Source organism: Hippoglossus hippoglossus, chromosome 16 (genome assembly GCF_009819705.1).
Source record: "Hippoglossus hippoglossus isolate fHipHip1 chromosome 16, fHipHip1.pri, whole genome shotgun sequence".
In the NCBI taxonomy this organism is placed as follows: Eukaryota; Metazoa; Chordata; class Actinopteri; order Pleuronectiformes; family Pleuronectidae; genus Hippoglossus; species Hippoglossus hippoglossus.
The window spans coordinates 15,793,410-15,817,147 of record NC_047166.1 but is presented as its reverse complement, the minus strand read 5'-3'; the positions used below and the strand labels follow the sequence as shown (position 1 = coordinate 15,817,147).

The following is a 23,738-nucleotide window of genomic DNA, read 5'->3' as shown; positions in this document are numbered from 1 at the left end:
GACCACATGTGAGGTTTGTGTGCTTCTCCCTTTAGAGCAGGATGAAACTTTTTATACAATGTCATCGAGTGACTGATGAAACACATCGTGACTTGGGAGAAAGGCGAAACAGAGTATGGGTAATACAGTTAGTTGGTTTTCAAAAAAGTTTTTTGAAGTTGCGTGTCAGACAATGGCTGACAATTTAAGGGAGGGAAGCGATACTGAAAAGATTGCAGCAGCAGTTTCCTTGAGGAAAACAATGATGAAAGGGAGTTTTTGTTAATGTTGGCAATTCTGTCAGCTTTTCAGAAAAGCTGCAGGTTTTAGGTGGTTGTTTTCAAACAACGCTTAGGTTTTAGAGTGCATTTCTATTTGCCGTCTTAGGTCTTAATGGGTTGAACTAAAACTGTTAAATATAGTTTAGAAGCAAAGTCAATCAGAAAGTTTCAAGCTTTTATTTAAAAAATAAAAGAGCTTGAAAACAACACTGAGGTGTTTGTAGTGCCAGTTGGTTGTCATTTCTGGTCAATGTGACAAAGGAAAACAATGTTTGGGAAAGTTTCTTGCTACAAGGAGAACACTGCTTGTTTTCCCCAGTGGCATGTGAGCTATTCCCTCATGGAATGCCCTTGAGAAAAAGAATTTGCTCAAGGTAAATCCCACAGTGTAAATTCAGACTGTGTAACTATGATAATTGGTTTGTTTGTTATGTCTGATTATCAAAAAGAGGAACAACAGATTTTTGTATGCCTCAGTTCCAGCAACAGCCATGGCCAGAGGCACTCTGTTTTTGGGTTGCCTGTCTGTACAGACATCAGCCCGTCCATCTGTATGTCTTATTCATGTTAACGCAATAAGAACGCCTAGAGCAAATTTCATTACGTCTAGCAAAACAGCCACTTGGACTCAAAGATGATCCGATTCAAATTCGGTAGGGAAAGGGTGAAATCTCTGTTTTTAGCCACAACAATACCATTTATTTAAAGTGTAGGGTATTTGATTTAATGTTTAATTAAGGCTAAGTAGACTGCATTAAAAATGCAGGCCACAAAGTGAAACTTCAGTTTAACTTAAATTAGCACAACTATGATTAGCAGTTAAGGCCAATTTTAATGAGCCAGGTTATAAAATAACAACACAGCTTTCTCTGTTTTGATATGGTCTAATATAACATGGTGTTGGTCTCAAACTGTCTGAACATTCACTAAAGTAGATTGTGAGACTTCATAAAAATGGGATAGGGTACACAAGTATCTGTAGGCAACTGAACATAAGCCGAAACACATTTGTAGTGGTTCGGCCTTAGAGGAAGAGACATGCTGCCAATAACAGGATTATCTGGAAGGATTATCAGAGGAAATTGGTGTCTCAGTGACTGAGCAGAAAGCTGGGAGGACATTGCAAGAAGTCAAACTCTTTAGATGGTCTCCAAAAAGAAAAGAAATGCATACAAAACTAAAAGATAAAACTTTGCCAAAGAACATGACAAGAGGCCTGGGCTGCATATTCTTTGGTCAGATTAAAATAAAATATATTTGTTCCAATGCGGCCTAATGTGGTGCATTGAAAAATAAATGTAAAGGTTGCACTGGGAATGTAATTCATATACCAAATACTGAATGGAATGACTCCCAATCAGCAACAAGCTTGACAGGGCCTTATTTCAAACAAAATGCAAAGTTCACACAAGAGTCTTTACAGAAGAAGGAAAGAGAAAACTATGATCTGACCAAATGTGTTCCCTGACTTCAATCCAATAGAAAACCTTTGGAGTCAGTATTTTAAAACAGAAGGTACAGCAAGGGGGGGGGGGGGGAAGACTGCTTTAACAAACAACAGCTGAAAGGAATCATCTGTGAATAATGGCAGACAATCTCACCACAGATTTGTTTACGCTGGCATCATCCATGACAAGGAGGATCAAATCTGTCATCAACAATAAAGTCTAAAGGACGGAATATGAATATTAAAGGGTGTACCGACATTTGTTGCAATTGGTTCATAAATATGAACCTTTATTATAAAACATTTTCATGATACTGGCCATGTTATATTGTATAACACAATGTGAGGTAAAACATTCTGTATTTATTTACAATTACTTATTAATAGAAATGAAAACCAGCAGTAAGAATCTTTTTCTTTTACAAGATGTGAATTTAAAAGGCCTGGCAGACAGTAAATACTGTAGCAAACCACAACAAGAGTGAGTGTATGTGTGCGTGTTTCGAGTGTGCGCATGTGGATGTGTGCGAGTCTGTATGTCACCTCCAGTTAGTGGCAGTGTGATTTGAGACACTCGGTCTGTCTGACAAAAGCTTTTGGAAGAGCTGCCCAGACTCCGCCATGAATCTTTAATAATGAAGCCTCCTGACAGTTGGAGTAAGAGAGAGAGAGAGAGGGAGGGAGAGAGGGATGAAAGTGGGGAGGTATGTAAGTGAGGAAGGAATCATGGGAGGAGCAAAGAAACTGGATGCAGACTGTCAGTTGTGTTTTAATTCAGGCTGTGTTTGTATTCTTCGGCAAAGCAAAGACAGGCAGAGTGATGGAGGTGGAGGGGGTGAGCGAGCGAGCACAGCGAGAGAGAGGTGAAGGCAGACAAACAAAGCGAGGAGAGATGAGTGGGGAGATGAAGGGAGGAGAGATGAAGGCAGATAGTGAAAACTTTTTTATGATTATTTTTGATTATTATTCTGAGCTGTTTGTATTATTCAGGTTTATTTTAGTCTCCTCATTTTTTATTTCTTCATCTAATTCCTCTAAGTGTTGAGCAGGTACCAACAAATCACTTAAGATGCCAAAAAAGATGACACATGGAGGAGGAAGAAAGTCTGCTGGATGTGACGCCTCACCACAGACTAAAGTGTTCTAACAGCACGTTCAGAGAAACTGTACTTCCATTGATCCTCAGAAATGCATGTTATTATTGTACATGTATGTTTATAGCTTTATCAACAGCCCTTTGGCCTTTATTATAGAAAATAAGGGATAATATCCAGCTACTTCGAATCTCTGTTCTGGTGTAAAAACATGCAGAAAACACACAGAGGCAGGGAGCACTGTATAGCAGTAGAATCGTGATGCTGGTAAATACTTAAAGGGGGAATGATGTAAACTTTCAAGACTGGGTGAAGTGAGACGGATGAAGCCAAAAAAAGGGATTTATCTGCTTAGAGTAACTTGTTCCCCCCCAAACTGTTCCTCATGAGGGACCCACACTGGCATCACTGAGCACACAGACACACACACACACACACACACACACACACACACACACACACACACAGTAGGGGTGCGTCTGCATAATTCACGCCGTCTCCTGCCAAAATGCGCCAAACGTTCCTCTAATGCGCTACTTGCTCCCCGCCCACACACCCAGAGCCATAGCTGACACAGCGAGTAAGCAGACGCTGCCTGATCCGTCGCCTCAGCGCCCCAGGGGGGAACAGGCCAATCACGTCGCACACAGTTCCTGGATGGGATGAGATGGAATGGGATTATGTGATGCAGTTGCCGTGGTGATACTTTTGAGCCCGACTGAGCGCTCGATGCCAGTGACCCGGACCAGAGCAGATGTCCCCTGAGATCAGAGGACGAGGTGTGCTCACAGACACACACACACACACACACGCGTTTCCTTGGCTTCCTTGGCACCTCGCCCTAAATCTCTATGGCCCCCTGTCAACTCCATGCTCTCTATAGCCTCAAGACCACACATGCATACACACACATACCAATGGTCACGGATGGTAATGGCAAACAGCAAACAGTCATCTATGCATACATGTATGACCTCTGCGGTATACATGTATGGTAGGGAGGGCTGTGCTGTACATACTGGTTTTTAACAGCTGAGTGGACACAGTGAATCAGTCAAATTAGAGCGGACTAAATGTCCAACTGAATTGATCAGGTTGACTTGGAGAAGCCCCTTGTAGTAAATATGACATTAAAATAACTCTCGGCATTAAGATGGACCACAGTGCATGACCTATATAAGGGCCTTTTCAACTTTCTTACAACAAAACTTGAAGTGAAAGGAGACCCTTCCTGCCTGGATCTTCTATAGCATAGGATTTATATGACTGCAGTGGAAATGCAGTGACATTATCATATAAATAAGCCACAATGCTGATGTTCTCACAACTGCAACAAATGTCTGAAAACGTCTTAATCTATGTAAAAGAATATGGCCAACATTTTTAACAAATCAAGTACATGTACTAAGATAAAGAATAGAGTAAGTGGTTAGCTAAATAAAACAAATTGATTAAGTGCATTTCATGACTGTTCGTTGTGCCTGGTGTTTCGAGTAGAGCTAGCTATTTTCATGAATTTTCTTTTTTTTCATTTCTGCAGCCATCATCATGGCGAATCTTGTCATTTTAAGTTGTCGCCACATGTAGGCCACCAATCGTGTCTGTCACTAGTACGAGTCCCAGCTGCACCGCTGGTACAGAAGGACCGCATGCTGCTAGATTCACTCCTGGTGGGGTGAGTGCATGCAGTGTCGAGAAATCCCACAAATCCTGCGACTTCTGATCACTTCCCTAAGTGAAAATGTTCCCCAAGGCAAAGAACTAAAACTTAATGAGAATCACCTCTGCAGTAATCTCCCTTAATGCGTCTGATCATATTCAAGCTAGCGAGCACCCAGTTCAGATACACGCAGACCAGGAGGGAGGCTCGAGTTCAGGCTTTGCTAAAGCAGCAACTGAGTTCATATTAATTCTTGAGAATGGTTTGTTTATATTTTATTTGTAATTCTTCAGTTCTGTAAAACTGTAAAACTCAAAGTTTGTTCTGTGTATTTGGTTATTGTGATTAGGTTGTTCTTGAAAATTAAATGCTATCAAACAGACTATATCTCATTATCCTTTAAAAAATGTAAATGTTGGTTAATAATAGATTGTCACCAGATTTGTATTACTCCCATTATCCAGAGAACGTCAGCGGAGTAGACAATCCTTCAGGACACATTTGCGTTAAGCTAAGAAAATGTGGTCGTATGCAAATGTTACGCACACACATACACACAAAGCATCCCCAATGAGTCTTGGGTGCATTCACACCTAACAGACGTCCACTTGTGATTGCATCACCTAATATAAGGTAATGTCCTCTGAAGTCATGGAGAACAACTTTTTGTGTGTGTGTGTGTGTGTGTGTGTGTGTGTGTGTGTGTGTGTGTGTGTGTGTGTGTGTGTGTGTGTGTCCTTTCAATGACTCTTCCTGCTGCTAAACACCCTCAGCCCTACAGAGCACTACATGGTGGGGGGCTGGCTCATTACACACACAGAGCTGGCCATATGCTCCCTAACAAACATGTTGCTTAAAGGATGAGGTCATACTGGTAAGAGTGGTGTAACTAGGATGTACAGATCTGCATCGTGATTAGCTCAGTGTACTGTGTGCTCTGTGACCTCTACTGTTCGGAAAACGAGTTAAAATGCCATCTGTCTAATGTTTAAATATCCTTTTTTGGATTTTTCTTTACTTAATTCAGCTAAACTTTTTGTCCTACAGCAAAATCACTGCATTCAAATTTAACCTAGTGTAACTGATTTATTTTCCATTACATCCCTACGTTCTCTACCCCCACTTTCTCCCCCCTCCCATATTTCCCCTGTCCTTGCTCCTCTGTCTCATCTTTTCCCTCATCCCCTCATCTGCACTCTGACAGTTGTTTCTGGCTGAGTTGACAGCGAGCCAGCCAATCAGCACACTCCTGACCTCTCTGCATTAGCATAAGCAGCAAGGGGTAAGGTTAAGTACCCATCAAGCTTCAGTAATTAAGATGTGAGCTGGTGTGTGCATGAGTGTGTGCATGAGTGTGTCACAGAGCAAATGTGTTCAGTCATCTACTTTGGATATTTTCCACTTTCACAAACTTCCATTTATACAACAATCTAATCAAGGACTTGGATTTCAATTCTGTGGTTGTTTTACAATCCAATATCTAAACTTACCTCTGATACTTACCTCTAATTAAGAGGCCATGATGTGTGTTTATTTATTTAATGTTTTATTTGTGTTCTTAATTTTGTTTGAGTGTTTCATTCTAGCAGGAGATGCATCTCCATTACTGGCTGACAGCCCAAACCGAAAAAATGTGGAGAAAACACGCATAGTTACTCTAATGTAAAACACAGCCTCTCCTCTGTGAATAAGCATACTGGAAAAGTTTCCTCAAACAACTGTCAAAATACAAACAGTATAAATAAAACAGCAGCCAACTCTGGGTCCGAGGGATCTGACTGCTGACAAAGTGAACAAAATAAAAGCCGTTAATGTATAAGACCAGGGGTCTGTAAGAGATGTAACAGAGAGAGAGAAAAAGAGGAAATAAATTGTGTGATTGAGTGATCGACAGGAAACTGTCAAAAGGACATCTTTATAAACGGGCGATAAGCAGAAGGAAGCGAGGCAGTAGTGAGTGTCAAACTGAAATAAAAGGCAGGGAAACATAACAAGACACAGAGGGAGAGACAGTGAGTCTCAAAGTCAGCTCAGCGTTAAACAGTAACCTTTCCTAATGATATGATCCTGTCTAAAAATAGGTTTGTGTGGACTAGAAAACTCTCAAAATCATATCCCAACATTATTCTACATTTTATTGAAAACTGAAGATGTAATCTAGCTCAGGGCATTAAATAAGGAACACATACTTGTAATGTAAAAATATATATGTCAATTATTAATATTTTCTTTTATGCAAAAATCAATCCAACTATGTTGAAATCAAATAGTCACAAATCCCCAAATGGTCAAACATAACCATATGTCCTGTAAATGTTACTTTTATATTATTGGCATTGATATCTTGAAAACATGTAAATATGGCAGGGATGGGTTATGGCGCTTTCGCACCTCGATTGGTCCAAACCAGTGGTCAGCAACCTTTTCGAGCCCAAGATCACCTTTTAATTCCAAACGTAAGCCGAGATCTACCACCTCCATATCTTCCACAAAAAAAACACTTAGGAGGGTCATATTTGTTATTTTTGTAATTTCTGTTAAAGGCTCAATGTACAAGTATAAATATACTAAAAGAAAGGCAGTTATGCACAATATTTACATTAATATCAATTCATATTTACAGCATCTTTTCAATTGACAATATTTAGCTTCTCAGTTCCACAATAGGTTCTGCTACTGCAGCACAATGTTTTGCATACAGGCTTTGCCTTGAATGTGGTAATAAATATTTACTATTTCCTTTCTGAATCCATTTCTTTGTTCTAAGGTTCTAAGAGGGCTTTGATTGTTATTGACAAACCAGAAGATGCACGTCTTCATTCCATAGTGACATTTGTATTGCAGGAAATGCATTAGATGGCTTGGCGACCACTGGTCTAAATCTTTGGTTTTGGCCAAACCAAAATAACAGGTGTGAAAGGTGCCTCTTGACCATGGTATGTCCTGAAAGAGGTGGTCTCGGTCCACATCAAACTGAAAAAAGCATGCATCTTTTAAAAAACAGTGAAGTGGAGTGAAATTATAGGACAAAGGGAGAAACATGAAAGTAAGACTTGAGGAGTAAAAGGAAGGAAAAAAACTGTGCACATCTTCATCGCCATGTAGGGAGAGGGAGGATAAAGGAGACTAACAGGAAATAAAGGAGGGAGGACGAGAGCTTGGATGCTGTAACGGAAGATAGTGATTGAGGGATGAGAGAGAGGTTCGAGAAGTAAAGCTGCTGAACCCCCCTGAGATCGCTCTCTTTCTCTCTCACGCACACAAGCGTACACACGTCAACCGCTGTTGTGTTTCACAGGATACCAAGAGCTGGTGTCCAAAAAGAAAAACTGAATGAGTGAAAAACTCAAATTAAAAAACAGAACAAATAAAAGCAAGGTAAGGTCGGAATAAAAAAGGCAGGAAATGGGATGTATAATCTAATCAATACAATATAATTACATGAAAGCAGGTCTATAAAAGTGAGTTGTAGTAAGTGACCCTAAAGATCCTTAAAACAAGATGCAAAGGCCTGAACACTGGTTTGATAGGAGCAGAGAGCTAAAGCCTAATCTGAGTTACCACAATGAAACCCCATGACGACCTGATAAAAGACAATAGAATAAAAAAAACATCTGACTTGTTTTCAGTTTTATTCAGTTTATGGCCAGCGTGGTTAATAAAGGCATACGCGTTAGAGCTGCGTTTTACAGGATACAGGCAATCTGTTGACCAATCAATACACCTATAACGTGGCTGGTTTATGACTGGCTCGCACAGCCTCCGGGTATATCAGAGATAGAATGCAGCCCAATTGCCAACATGGGCCTAGTAAAGGCTGGTCAGAGGAAATGCAAGGCTTTCAGATTATGGCCTTTAAAAAAAAAAAAAGCCTCACACACCTGCCCGGTGCTGTGAAATGGATGACATCTGTCTTGTAAAAATGACTTGAATATGTGATAAATATTGCATCACTGTAAATGAGTTGTATTCGCCGCTTGAATGGTTCATAATAGAGAAAATGCTGATATAAAAAGCAGGAAAAAAAACACACATCCAGACACACATATGTGCAGGGAATTGCATGAGAGATGAGCACTTGAATGAGCAGTGAAGAGGGGGAAACCCGACGCTGAATCCCACTAAGAGTCCCAAGAGTCCCATTTCTAATGCAAAGTCCTGTTTTCTATAGGAGAGGCCGTTATGGGACAAAGGTATAGGAGCAACCCCTCAACCAGAGACACCTGACAAACAACACACACAAGTTCACTCACAGGATTGTTTTGTTCATCAATTGTTTTTTTGATGGAATTATCACCAAAAAAACATATACCTTTATTCTTTATCTTTATTAGAACAAATGTCAGCATGTATAGATTAAGTCAGATATATTTGTAAGACTAGAGGAAGAAACAGTGTGCAGCGTTTCACTGGGAATCAGATTCATGTGTTGACTGTTGTAGATAATACACAGTTTGTGCTGCCTAAATGATGATTTTTAAGTTTTGCTATCTATTTAAACTAATTTAAATGCACTTAGCTTGTATGTGGAGCATTGGCGGTTAGTGTGGCAGCTCGGGTCTCAGACAAAACAGGTCATGTCACAGGGCACACACAGGCATTTATCATTCAGAGCCACAGCCACTCCCCATGAGGCCTTTCACCTCTGTGTGAATCAATCTGAAAAACGAATAAGCATGTGTGCAGGCATACATGCATTTTCCTTCCAGTGCATACACATGCTTACATGTGTTCGTATAGGTGTGTCCATGTGCACATGTTTGTGTGTCTCTGCAATTATTCTGAGCCAGAAGTGGAGACAAGGGGGAAATCCTGGCTAAGATGACAGGGGTGAAAGGACAATCCTGGTTGAATGAATTCAAACAAAATTAGTCCAAGCATAAACAATCATGATTGGTTTCAAGGTCATAAATTATTACAAGCAAGGGTTTGGAAAAGTGGAACAGCAAATGCTCAGTGACCTGGAATATTTCTTATTTTCAGTCAACACAAAGCCAAACTAATTATACTGTTCTAACAAGTATGGATTGGAAAGCAGTGTCCAATCTTAACCTGTGAAAACAGTGTATATGCCCCAACGATTCGTCAAAACTATGTTGAAGAAACCTCTGATGATTGTCCACACTGAAAAAAAGGATGAAAAAATGGCAATTGGCACCCTGAGACGGAAATATAGTTTTAGACATAGAGAAGAACATTTCATTTCCTCTGCCAAGGACGTTATGTGATTCAATGAAATGTTTTGAAGGGGTATGACATGATCAAAGTAAGAATCCAAATAAATTCGGAGCAAATCTCGAGAAACAGGTGGATCCAGGAATCTTTTTCACTTAAGATTAGGCGTTTAGGCAATTTAAGATAAAACGTGAAAACGGCACCACTGCGCTCTGAAACTCTTTTCAATGGCCTTTGCTACGCGAGAAGGGTTTTCAACAATGTTGAACTTTGACCACGGTACGCTTTGAAGAACACCCATGATTCCATCAGAAACAAAACAGCCAGCCAGTAAACAGAATGCACAATGGAGTTAAAGTCGACATTGTGTCTGAGATCCCCAAATTATATGACCAATATTTTGTGTATATTGAGACCTCAGGAGGACAAATGTATCATGGAAACACATTTTGAGTCTATAGTCTATAGAGGTGGGTTTTAGCTCAGGGAGCTTGTTGTAGGTAGGACAACTGTCTATTTTGCACTGAACACAACAGTTTACTTAGAAGTATCTAATTCTCATTGCATCAGAGAAAAGGGCCTATAGTTGGATGAGACTAAGCAGTGTCACAGTATCAGTGTGTTCGGATAAAATGTTATATATTGTAAGAGACGGTTTCTTTAAAGTACCATGGAGGCACACGGTATGTTTGTATACATGTATTCACAACCGTGGCAAGTCCACAGCTCCATACTCGGCATTAGCTGCAGTGTAGCAAACATTTTTCCATCGTGCACTCAGCCTGAGAAATCAGCACTGGCCTGTGATATTATGGCTTGGCTCAGAGCAACACCAAATGGTGATAGCCTGGTGATCGTCTCTTCGTGGTTAATTCACTGTCCTACAATATGAAGTCGGTGGACCGAAGACACAGCATCATATTTTCATCTACATACATTTCATCAAGGACTTTGGTAGCTCATTTATCACCTGGTCATCAAGATAACCACTCCAATACATCATCCATGACACATTGCATTCTCATTGCTTTCTGTAATTAAATTAAAAAGACTAAATAAAGAAAGGAAATACAAAAAATTGGAGCACAAATAAAAACTAAATTGCAATAATGTATGTTAACACACACTTTAGCATTTGACTGTATTTTCGGTTTAATCGACATATGTCGTCATTATACTTACATGCATGGGTTTTGCATATTTGTAGATTACCGGCTTGTGTTTATAGGAGTCAGTGCACTGTGAGTTATTCATGATATGTGAGCATGCATGTGAAAACAGATATGTGAGTACATGTACAGTACGTGCATTAGGGGACTATGCCGACTATGGGAGACTCATTATAGAGCTACAAAGTCTAAGCATCTATTCAGCCTGTTAATTTCCCTGGCTGATGCCTTCTCCCCCTTGCAGCCTGAAGTGGCTCCACGGTGCCTCATCAGTCCCTCTAAAAGGCCTTCTTATTTAACCACGGTGCCTTATTTATCCTAAATAACATTCCATTTAAAGCCAAGGATGCAGCCTGCACAAAGCAAACTGTCTGATTAAATTGCTATGCAGGACTCCCTTACTTGGTAAAAATTAATTTATGGAATGTTTAAAAAAGCACATTTTTTTCCTCCCCTAACCCACACACACACACACACACACACACACACACACACACACACACACACACACACACACACACACACACACACACACACACACACACACACACACACACACACACACCTCGTCTGACTCGACACCAATTAAAAGGAAGGTTCAAGGTAAGGTTCATTACGTTAGAAAAGAGAGGAGAGGGAATGGGCGGGGGTTGTTAGGAGAAAAAAGGCTTTACAAAATGAGGAGGTGATTTTTAAAACACACTTGCTTGTTAGAGGGATTGTGAATATTTTTCCAGTTGGGGATGAATAGAGCTGCTTTCAGCCTCTTTTGTTGAACCAAATTTGTAACGTCTCTCTTTTTTTCACACTTTGAACCAGTAGAGCTCATTTTCAATGAGGATCCAGGTCCTGATGTCTGAAGCACACTGAAAATGTTTCATTACACGAACACTAAAGTCACATTGATGATACATTTATATGTTACATCAAAATGAATCTGATCATCTGGTTTTTATCCAAACGACATTGGCAGTAGAGATTGAGGTATAAACACAGAGGTGACAGATGAAAGGCTGATTTAACACCATGTGCACTGTGTTCAATTCAGGCTGTTCACACCTGCAGGAATATATTTCGAGGTTTTTAACATCGTAAAACTAATTTACAAAATGTAAAAATAATTACAATTATGCATTCAACTAATCAGTGAGTGTCCTCAGCTTTCTAGTTTATGGCATGTCCAACATTTTAAATGTAATATATGCTCAAATAACCTTCCCACGGAAAGGGACACTACCACAATGAGGTATAGAACTGGGGATGGGCAATTCAAGCTAAAATTGTATTCAATATTCACTGGAAACTATTTGACGATTCTTCAGATGCCAAATCCTTGCAGCAACATTCCTTCCTTCAATGTCAACCAGTCTGTCTGTGTATGAAACAAGTTAAGGGCTAAGCCTGGTATATTAAGGTACTGACCTACAGACCCCATGCTTTGCACAGCATCTTGCTGAAAATATATATGTATATTTTTGTGCATCCATCATTCTTTTAACATACCGAATGTATACATCTATGGCCTGGATATAAGCCTCAGGCTTTTGTCACTCCAGATAATCTTTGGTGAAATTGCTTCTTGGCTAGTATACAGCAGCCTTTCCATCTGCTGGTTAAGTTAAATTAGACATAACAAGCGCTCTTAAATGAAGTTCAAGCTGCTTTGCTGGCAACATCTTCAGGGAACATATGTGCACACTAACAAAAATACTAAGATAAATATGAACACACATAGAAAACCACAGACATCAACTTACAAGTAAACAAACCGAAACCTTTAAGTAGTGGTTAAAGAATTCAGCTGTTAACTCATCTACAGATTCATTATCATCTTCGGATTCAGCCTCTCCACATAAAAAAACATTTCTCTCTGTCTCCTGCATCTTATTGTTTTTCCAAAGTTGACCAAGCTGTCATGCCGTCATCTGCTCTCTACTCGAATCCTTTCTCTTCCACAATGCACATCGCTTCTAAAATTCCCCCTCAGGGATCAAGCATAAGGCATTCAAAGGTCAAAAAGTCCTCACTGTCATCTTGCATGACTTAATGTATATCAAGCATGTCTCTATACTTTAACTTATGGAATCTGGACGTGACATGCACTGAGAGAGACTTTGAGAGAGTGTGTCCGTATCTTCATCAGTGCGTGCGTGTCACTGAAAAGTTTCTCAAATAAGTCGGCTGTCATTCTTCACCCTGGAGGTGCAGGGAGGAAGAGCGCTCGTTCCGAGGAGGGAGAGAATGTCATCTTTAACTTGCAGCGGGGATAAAGTATCTCAGTGGCTCAGTAATTTCCAGGTCAGTGCTTGTTTCGCTAACACCAGCTGAAAAAGCCTCTGGGATCAGGAGCTAAAAAAAAAAAAAAACAAGACCACGCTTCAAAAGGAAAAATGCCAAAAGCTTACAGGTGCTCCTCCAGAGAGCACGCACACCTCTTCCCTGCCCTTTTCTCTCTTACAGTTAAGAGTTATTAATAAATGATGTGGCAGGTAAAAACAGCTTGTTGAAACACACATTAAAGGCTTGTGTGAGGCCACCTGTGTGTTTGTGTGTGTGTGTGTGTGTGTGTGTGTGCATGATTTGTACATAGTGAGTATACATTTGTGTCGTTTGCGTGTTTGCTGAAGTGTCCGCAGTGTATTTGGTGAATAGGTCCAGGCTGATTATGTTACAGTAGCACAGGGTTTGGTTCAGTGTCATATCCCTCTGTGTGTAACTAAAGATACTTGATAGGAACACGGCAGGTGGTGTGCTGGCTGCTACGCACGCACACACACACACACCTGCCACCTGAGTCGGTCACTCTCTCAGGCACACACAAACACGCGCAGAGTGAATAAGTGCATTATGGCCTCCCTTATTTCAAAGAAACACTGTTTCAGACTAGTCCAAACACGAAAGACAAACATGTGAGGGGGGAAAAAGAGATTCTCTCCTATTACTGCCCCAGTCTTTCATGTCACTGAGGCAGTTTGACTGAAATTGAGAGAGAGAGAGAGAGAGAGAGAGAGAGAGAGAGAGAGAGAGAGAGAGAGAGATGGCCGGGGAGGGCGCGGGTTGGAGCAGCAGGTGTTGTGTATGCGCTTGTGTCAGCGCAGGTGAACAGAGGGTCAGTCCGGTACTCTCCATATGCCATCTGTCACATCAACTACATCTCACACTGACATTTCCCTACATTGAGTAACAATGTTAAACCACCAAGACCCAGAGCTAATGCATTCACCGGGAAACACGTGAACTAAATGTCAAACAAATAAAAATATATATTTATTGATAGACGAGGAAAGCACCAGATACTCACATTTAAGAAGCTGGAAACATAAAATCGGTGGCATTTTTGTACAACTGTAGAGCTCATGGAATTAATCCATCTTCATTTTCTTATTTTTGCTTGATCAAACGATGAATTGATTGAGCCAATTTTTTTTTTAAATATCCCTTAAATCTTTTGTAATATATCTAATGTGAGGAATCTGTATGTAAATTCATTTCTTGAATTGTTCATCCAATCTACATCAAACTTGACTAGAGTGTTGCTGGGGGCTCGAGGACGTTTTTTATTTTTTTATTTGGTGCAAATTTATAATAAAACAGGTGACCAGCTTTCTGTAGCAGCAGGGACTGGGACTCTTCAATGTAAGTGACATCAATCAAGACAACGCATCACAAAAATGGCTGCATCAGGTCCAAAACAACACATCTGAGTCCAGGCATAATTCCCCTGGATCAGACAGACAGAACCATAAGTCCTGTTTGCTTTTTGAACACATAGAACATGTTTTGTTAGTTGTAGTCACTAATGAATTTTAATTTGTTCATCAATGTTTTTCATTTTAGAACCACTGGTGTCATATAAAGAACACACTGCTCAGTTACCATGTGGCCATATTTTGGACATGGATGCAACATTGGGGTTCTGTAAACTTTGCAAAGTGAAAATGTCTCATCATCATTATCTGGATTAACAATATGAGGAACATGCCTCTGTTAGTTTTACTCACTCATAACTGATTTTTATAAATGTTTCTTCATCATCAGTACATGATAACTCAAATAATCTTATTTCAGTTGTCTGTGCCCCCTGCTGATGCAAAAAACAGCCACATTTGCTCAGCATTACTTAAACTGCATATTAGGACATAACTTCATTATACGTTTTAAGTCATGTTCTGAAATAAAAATACTGATTCTCCAGTTCAGGCTTCTGCATTTTAAATCGTGACTCACTGAACTTTGATTAAACAGACGAACAGCCCTTTGTGCAGCAGCTGGGCCAAGCAAACAGCCCACTCCAGACAGGCATGTTTACCACAGTCTCTGCCTAAACAAGCCAACATATAACTGCCCTCATGTGTGATTTTACATAGCATGCCAGTGTTCTGGAATCAGAGGCATATAACGTAAAATATGACGTTGGCATCTGTTCCATCAAACCGGCTCTGCCTTTTTTACACAGACAAGAACTTGGCTCTGTGATTACCACTATGGCATAAACATGGAACAACAATGTTTCCCTGTTCCGTGTTTGTACCTTTTATAAAGAACGATGAAGCGGAATAAAGGCGCAACAATCCCGTCTCCAACAGGGGTGTGAGATGCTAATGTAACAAGACTCTAGTCAGTTCAATTCAGCGCTGAACTGAGCTCAGCTTTTTCTTCCCCTCCTCATCATTCTCTCTCTCCGTCTCTGTTGACATGTAAGTTCTAATGAGGTGCTAATGAGATTCACGCTCCTTCTCTGAATCAGATTACAGTGAATTATATATAAAGCTTTTAAATCACTGCAGCAAAATTGCACAGGTAGCGTATGAGGCAGTATGACTTTTACAGTGCTTTTACAATTTTACATCACAGTGACAGCGCTGATTTAATTTTCGAGACATATTTGTATTAAAAATATGAAATGCTATTTAAAGTCTTTTATACTGTGAAAAAAATATAAAGAAATCCAAAAGTAATAGGATCAAGGAACAACTACAAAATAGTCCTTCAGACTGTGGTTCTGAAATGTTTTTCTCTGTTTGTACTACTTTGACAAAATGCTGGACAGGCATTTTCATTTCGGGCGCCAATTCAATCCTGATAAATCATTTCAAGACACAACCCTGACATGAGACATGGCTCTCAGAGTATGGTTTTCCAGATGTTTACACTCTCACACACACACACACACACACACACACACACACACACACACACACACACACACACACACACACACACACACACACACACACACACACACACAACAGCTAACTACAATATCTCACTGGCCCAGGGACCTGAACTGTGAAACATAACACCAAAGAGGGAGAGAAATGACAAGGCAGAAGGTGGAAGAATTAAGGTGAAAGATGAGAAAACTAGACTCACCGGAGTGTGTGAGGGTACAAAAGTGGAACATAAGTGAGGGAGAGGATGATAGACAGAGAGAGGTAATGGTGTGACCTTGTGAAAGCCTGTCATCGCCTGCTGGGAGAAGAATTACCTGAAGGAGATAACCGGAGCACCTGAAAACACATCAACATCCACCTCTACCCTCTTGGCTGCCTCTTTGACTGCTCCCAAATGAGGAATGTGTTACTTGTTCGAAATAACTAAACTTAATTAAAGTGGAATCGAAATGACTCTGGTGGGTCCTCTGCTTTCATTAATTACGAACAAAATAACCTCACTCTCATTTACTTATACATTTCATCCATCTTTTTATCTCTCCGTTCTCTCTTCTTTCTGCTCCTCCTCTGTAATTTGTCTTCATCTATCTCTCTGGCTGTAAAATCAGTTTAATCGGCCTTATTACAACAGAATATGAAAACGGTGTTGCCAAGATATCAAGGTCATCGGTTTTGCAATAAATTTGTTTCATGTTCAGGGCGCACAACAACACATAATGTTGATATTAACAAGATCATTTCAAAAGCAAGTTGTGTGTGCGTGTCTGTTTGTGTTCATATGCTAAAGTGCAGTCTTTTCTTTCCTAGTACAAGCTTTAATTTAAAAACCGAATCCATTGTGTGAAAATGTTGTGAGTGAGTCTGTAACTGGACTGTTCTGCCTTAACGTTATTCTTTACAATTTCGAGACTATGAAAGTCGTGCATTTCAATTAATAGCGTAGTATCTGTATAACTTTTATTTTACACATTAATCCTGTGATTGTTTACCACTCAAGAGACGCTACAAAAAATTGACAAAATTATTACCTTGACCAAGGAGGTTGTCTTCAGTCCTGCACATTTGTTTGTTGGTTTGTTTACACAAAAACTAAAACTACTGAGTGGATTTCCACGAAACCTCTTTTATACCAACACGTTTTTTTAAAAAAAAACATGGGTAAACACGCTTGAAAGAAGGTGAAGTACATCATGTTCGACGTTGTGAATGCACTGAAAACCGAGGCGCTCTCTCATCTCACTCTTACCCCGTGCGCTCACGGGGTTGTCAAGTGTCTGTCAGTGCCGATCGGAGCCAGAGCCGAGAGTCATTTGACCCGGGAGTGAAAGACGATTATATCCATTCCCATTGCAGACAAAAGCCAGAAGTTAGTGGGTGCTATTGAGCTTTTTGATTCGAAAAAATGAATAGAAAAAGGGGCTTTGGTGGAAAAAAAATGCAGTATGGGTCAGGAAAGGGGATTGTTGTGGCTTGACAGAGGTATATATCCAACTGTGTTCCAATCTAGTTAACCATGGAAGTTTGTTATATGCAGCTATGTTATCTTTTGCTCAAGCCGGTTGCTGTCAATCTTTATTCTAATGTCCCTTACAATTTATAAGGTGGTGATCATCAATCCACAGCAATAAAATAAACTTCTTCTTTAACAGGCCGGGTGCTGCTCTACCTACTCTCACTGTTTTACTAAGAGGTTAAATAAAGGACTACTCTCAAACAATGGTTTGCGACTTTAAAAAAATTAATTTGGCAGAGCAAAAACATCTTAAACACCACAAAAAGAAAAACACCTTCTGGCCAACAGATGCTTAGTTTGTCACACCCACACACAGGCATGTTGAGCGATGACAAAACTGAGGTAACAAAAATAAATGTTAATGTAAAAGACTGAGAAAGCAAAGAGTGAAGCAGGTGTTAAAGCAATGAGATGGGGATGTGTGTGTGTGTCTTAATTTTTCACCTGTCACAATAGTGGCAAGTAGGGTCCTGGGGAGGCAAAGCCCTGACCTCCCACGTGTCCGAAGTGGAAACACACACACGCAGGGTTGTCATGGGAAATAACTTCATACCAAATGGAGCATTTCATGTTATTGATCAGGAACGCCCACTGATATTACTTGAGCACTATGAACCTGAAACTCACTGTTATAATCAGTAAAATGTTGTTTTAAAGCGTTTAGATACCTCCAAAAACACAGAAAAAACTGAAATACTGCTTTATGAGACAATGCTAGCTGACTTGTGAAGTCTTCTTTAAAGGTACGATATGATTACGTTACAAATTTTCCTGTTAACCATTATAAAATCTTGAAAATACAATAAATCATATATATGCAATCCAAGCAACAAAAACAAACCCCAATATGAACACCCCCTGACTTCAAACACAGATGAAGACATATGGACAATACACTTAGTCCCCCTGATCAATGGATCCTTGCTCCACACACACACACACACACACACACACACACACACACACACACACACACACACACACACACACACACACACACACACACACACACACACACACACACACACACACACACACACACGTTTATATATATGTATGTGCAAAGCCCCATAGACACAGCCAGGTGATTCATCACTGGCAGAGGATAGCATGACCTCCAAAACCTCTCAGGTGACCCCTGACCTCTTTAACATGACCTTTCCAAAGGATCACTGCAGATTTATCAAACAACATAATGAGCATTACAGCCACAATCACTCACTAATGTTCAGCTCCCTCCCAGGAACAACAATACAGGCCAAATAAAAATAACACATTTTCAGCCTTCTGCGGAGAGAACTCCCATCTCCACAACATATTTCACCATTTTCTTATTATAGCAGACAACTGACAGTGTCTCTCAATCTCGCACTCCCACCCTGCTGCTTCACTCTTTACGGGTTGCTTGTAGCCTTTGTCTTCAATTCCTCATCCTCGTCCTTGTCAGATGTCGTACCACACACATAGAGTCCGAGTCAGTCACGGATGCCTGATAAGAAACTGGTCAGTGTGATGATGTGCCTGTGGGTGTGATGCTTTGTGGTGATTTGGGTCATCATGTCGGAGAAACACGACACAAAGCTGTGATGGTATTATTGACATGTGGTTTAATTAACGGCCTGAAGGGTCCTTATGACGGACTGTCATGACAGTGTTGTATCAGTAACTGAGCAGTTCTGGTTATCGTTTGACGGTTTAAGGCCTCTTTATATAATCTGTCCCATCCTAAGACATACAGCTCGGTTCAGCTAGATCAGGTTTCGATTTTAAGTGTCACTGGTTCAGCTTTCAATCATTTACTGGGAGGATGATCAGTAGCATTCCCTGTGGCTGCAGCCCTATGGGAGCAAACAAGCACCTAACACAAACTAGCATCACACAGATTGGGGCCTCAATTATCTGAATTCACTCAAAGGGTAGAGAATCACATTTTGACTGTCATTGTAACATGTCCCCAATTTAACAAATGCATGTACACTCATTGTTACAATGCTTTATGTAATCTGACAGGCAGCTCGCCTCCCGCCCTGAATCACCACTAAGGACAAAGATGACCAACTTCTTTAAATAGGAACTAAGGACGAGGTAAAACTGAGACAAAGGATAGTTTATTTAGACAATACCTCATGTAACTATTGCATTTGTTGATGACGACAGATGCAATAGATACACTGAGATAATGATCCATTAACCTTTCATCTGTTAATGTCTGAGCGCAGACGGTACATCGCGGGGGGCGAACGTCCGGCCTTCAGGTCATATATGACCAGCTAGACAGTTCAATCCGGCCCACAAGGCAATTCATGAATAGAACAAAATGTCATGGCAATTAATTTCTTCTCAAATAAAAATAACAAAATACCGACATGTCCTTCACGGCGATCCTGTCTGGCTATATGTCTGTAGGTCAGGGTGAATGGAACACGTGTAATCGTTATGTGTTAGAGCATAATGGCAACATTCAGGAAAAGAAACACAGAATGCAGATGTAGAATTTAGCATTTTCAAACATAATGACAGGCTAATGTGCCAAATTTGCAGAGACAAAACTTTTCTGCGATCAACAACAGACAGAGCAAGATACCGTAGTTCTGCACTGCACGGGGGGGGGGGGGGGTGAGAAAAACTGAAGCAAATAACTGATTATCCAGTAGGTAACAGTACACTCAAGTTATCTGAGATTTAAGCCAAAAGAAATAAGTAACGTTAAAGATAAATGACAAATTCTGGAGTCATTATTCAAGTGTCCTACAGAAACTGTCTTTTGAAATGTAAAGCCTCTCCGATCCTTCTCCAGCTGTTCAATTCGAGTGTCAGTGGTATCCAAATCTCTTAATAAGACATCAGTGTTTCCTGAGGAGTATAAGAATCGCGTGACAAGTCCATCAAACCCCCCTCCCCAACCGAGGGATTTAGCACCCCTTCATTTCTTTAAAGCTCACCCTACATCCAAGACTGATTCGCCAGAAGGAGAAAAAACTGTTAACATGAAACACTGGTAATCCTGTCGTATCATAGCGCGCTGAAACGTACGCTGCTATGATATCTTCTTTCTCTGGTTGTCCTGTCAGTCTCTGTATACAGTCTAACATACGTCAGAAATGTGGTATTTAATGACAAATCATCTCATAAATATTGCATTAATTCTGTTCCGTCTTTTTTTAATGGTGCAATATACAATTGTTTAGCAACCTATTTTCTCATGAACAAATAAATAACATAATCAATTACATTCCTTTGATCGGTACCATTTAGGTTTGCTCAGGAATTTATTAATAACAGAAAATGCACAAAATAAGCAAAATGTCTTTGCTGCGTTTGCCTGAACGCTATATTTCCATTATTTGAAAACCTCTTTCATCAAGAAAAGTCAGGGATAAGTTCCCCCTCTACATTTTAAACACAACCTTTCACCACTTCTCTCCTTATGTCAATTATAGTCACCATGGTGAAAATCATGTCGATAATTTGGCTTTCATATTAAATCTGACTGACTCGATTGTGGGCTGAGATTTAAGACATTTTTCCTCTGAAAACTAATAAAATTCATAAAGGTGACGACCTGACTTTCCTACTTTTACCGCCCATACATTTCTTCAGAAGCTGAAATGGCCAACGCGATCATAAAGTCATTCTATATTCATAAGAGATTCTTTAAAGCCCCTCAACCAAACTCAATCCCTTTACAAAATTGTACTTGCGATTCAACTATAGAAACCAAGTTACTTGCAAAACACCAGGGTGAGAGGTCCCCCCCTTTATCTTCAATCCTATATTAACTTGCCTCTTATGGCTTAAATCCACAATCAGGGATCAGCGAAAAGGCTGGAGCCCAGTAGGGGGCCTTAAGAGCCCAGCTGTCTGAACCGATGAAAGGCAGGGACGGCTTGTGATTGCTGTTGCAGGGGACCTTATGAGGACAGCAACAATGTGACAGGCTGTGATTATGCAGCCATTTATTTCAGGGACCACTCATGCACAGACGTCCCTGGAGTAACACAACAAAATAGGGACAGTGGAGAATGCCAGTTTGTTTTCCTGCAGGCTTAAGCTTTCCTCAAATTGGGAAGAGAGCTTAAGATGCTTTGCAGTGGATTTATCAGTTTTAAATGTGTAACAGACAGTATTCCAGACAAAAAAGGCAGTAAAACCACACATCACAGACATAAACATAGTGTATTTTTTTTAGCTTTCTAAATGTCTACCACTTTCTGAATTAATGAAAGCAGCAAGCCATAAATCAGTTAAATATATCAGTATCAATAATCCAACCAAGCTGCTTATAAACATGCACTGAAGTCAGGACATTTTCCTGAAAATTTCCAGAGGGGCTGTGTGTGAGAACGCAAGTGTCTGAGTCAACTGCTTCGGACATTTTCCAGAACTTTTCTGCCAGTCCCTTAGTAAATTGCCCAAAAAATGACCAAGTGAACCCATGAGAGAAAATTCACAGCAAAAGTGGACGTGTTGATGATGTTTCTGACACACGGCAGACGGGGTACTGGAGAATATAAATATCTCAGGATAATAAAGAGATGCCATACACGAAGGATGGGGAAAAATCCGGATTCTAGAGTTTTTGGAGATAAGGGCCAACACCGGTGTCAATATGCTGTAAACAAAAACACTTTCCAGAGTGCAACTTATGGTCATGTCCTGCCTCCTGCATGCTCTACCCAGGCACCACTCTAAACCTAACTGTTCCAGATATTTTCCTGTTGTTCCTACTGCGTTCTTCATGTGTGAAAAGGAAAACTGTGGAAATTATCCAGACCCAAGTTTGCTCACTTTTTCAGGGTCATGTCTGAAAATGTCTTCTGTTATTTACAAATGGAGGGTATAAGTCATGTAGAACTTCACTATATATACACAATTGGAGAGATACCAATTATTACATACAATTAAACATTTCCATTTTTTTCTAATCTATTTATACGCAGTTGGTTTAATTTTGGGGGGAAATTAATTGTTTTGTACAACAGTGGCATTTAAACAGAGATGATATTCAGAAACAGGAGCCAGTATGAAGGTTTAACAGGTTGATGGCTCCTGCCTTTTGTCCCATACTGTGAGCAGGCATACATTTTGACCACATACAATCGGGTGCACACAAGCGCACACACACACACACACACGGATACCAGAGCCCCATACTGTGCTGAGCCATGCATTCAAACCCACTTTCTAGAGCAGATGTGACAGGTTGTTTGTGAGGAAAATTCAGTGACACAGATATACAGATACACACACACACACACACACACACACACACACACACACACACACACACACACACACACACACACACACACACACACACACACACACACACACACACACACACACACACACACACACCACATTGTGTGTATATATAGCATCAAAATGCACATATAAATGTGGTATAGGATGGAATAATTCAATGAATATATGAACTGAAGAAGCCCAGTGATGTTCAGACATTGGCTCAAGACAGTACAAAACCTGTCTGAATTAATCCCAACTACAGATGCTGTGCTGGTCCAGAGGTCTGTTGGTCCACTAATTATCTCCATCAGTGACACCATCTGACTGCATCTGAAGGCAACGCATGTTTACAGTTCTTCAAGGCGTATTTAAAAATAGTGTGTAGGAGATTAGCTTAAAGCATTTCTATGATTTTCTATGTTTCATGTGCAAATGGTTTCTAGCTGAAGACACACAGTATATTAGGGGTGTTTCTTATCCTGGCGCTGTGCTCTTCAAATCAAAATCACAAGAGGGAAATGCAACATTTCACTTAATAATATGTCTGTCTCATGAATGTCTTAGACATATATTCACTATAATGGCAGTAAGTAGACTTCACTCAGGGCCCAACAGTCCTCTAATGAAACCAAATTTAAATAAACTAGATCTTAAAAAACAAAATTGGGGGGATTTGCACCAAAGTTCACACACTCATAAATAACAGTCAATTAAGTATGTCTGACTATTTCATTAAAATCAGTGACTTATTCTGAGAAATCAATGTAAAAGGTTGAAGAACACCCTATCTCACAATGTTAAAATAAGTGAAAGAAAACATCCTGGATCCTCCCCCTGATCCACACCGATATTTTAATGGCTTCTTCCTCACACCAATCTCCTGCACAAAATTGAACGGAAATCTGTTGAGTTTCCGTGTAATCCTGCTAACTAACAAACAAGCAAAAATGCAGATGAAAACATAACACTCTTGGCGGAGGTAATTAATTCTGAAGAGCA

General features: G+C 40.2%; 1 protein-coding gene across 1 annotated transcript in view; it reads right to left on the bottom strand.

The window, feature by feature from the left end:
- Positions 1-23,738, bottom strand: part of cdkal1 (CDK5 regulatory subunit associated protein 1-like 1) — a 229,014-nt gene that overhangs the window by 162,648 nt on the left and 42,628 nt on the right. The gene's annotated exons all lie outside the window — the stretch shown is intronic.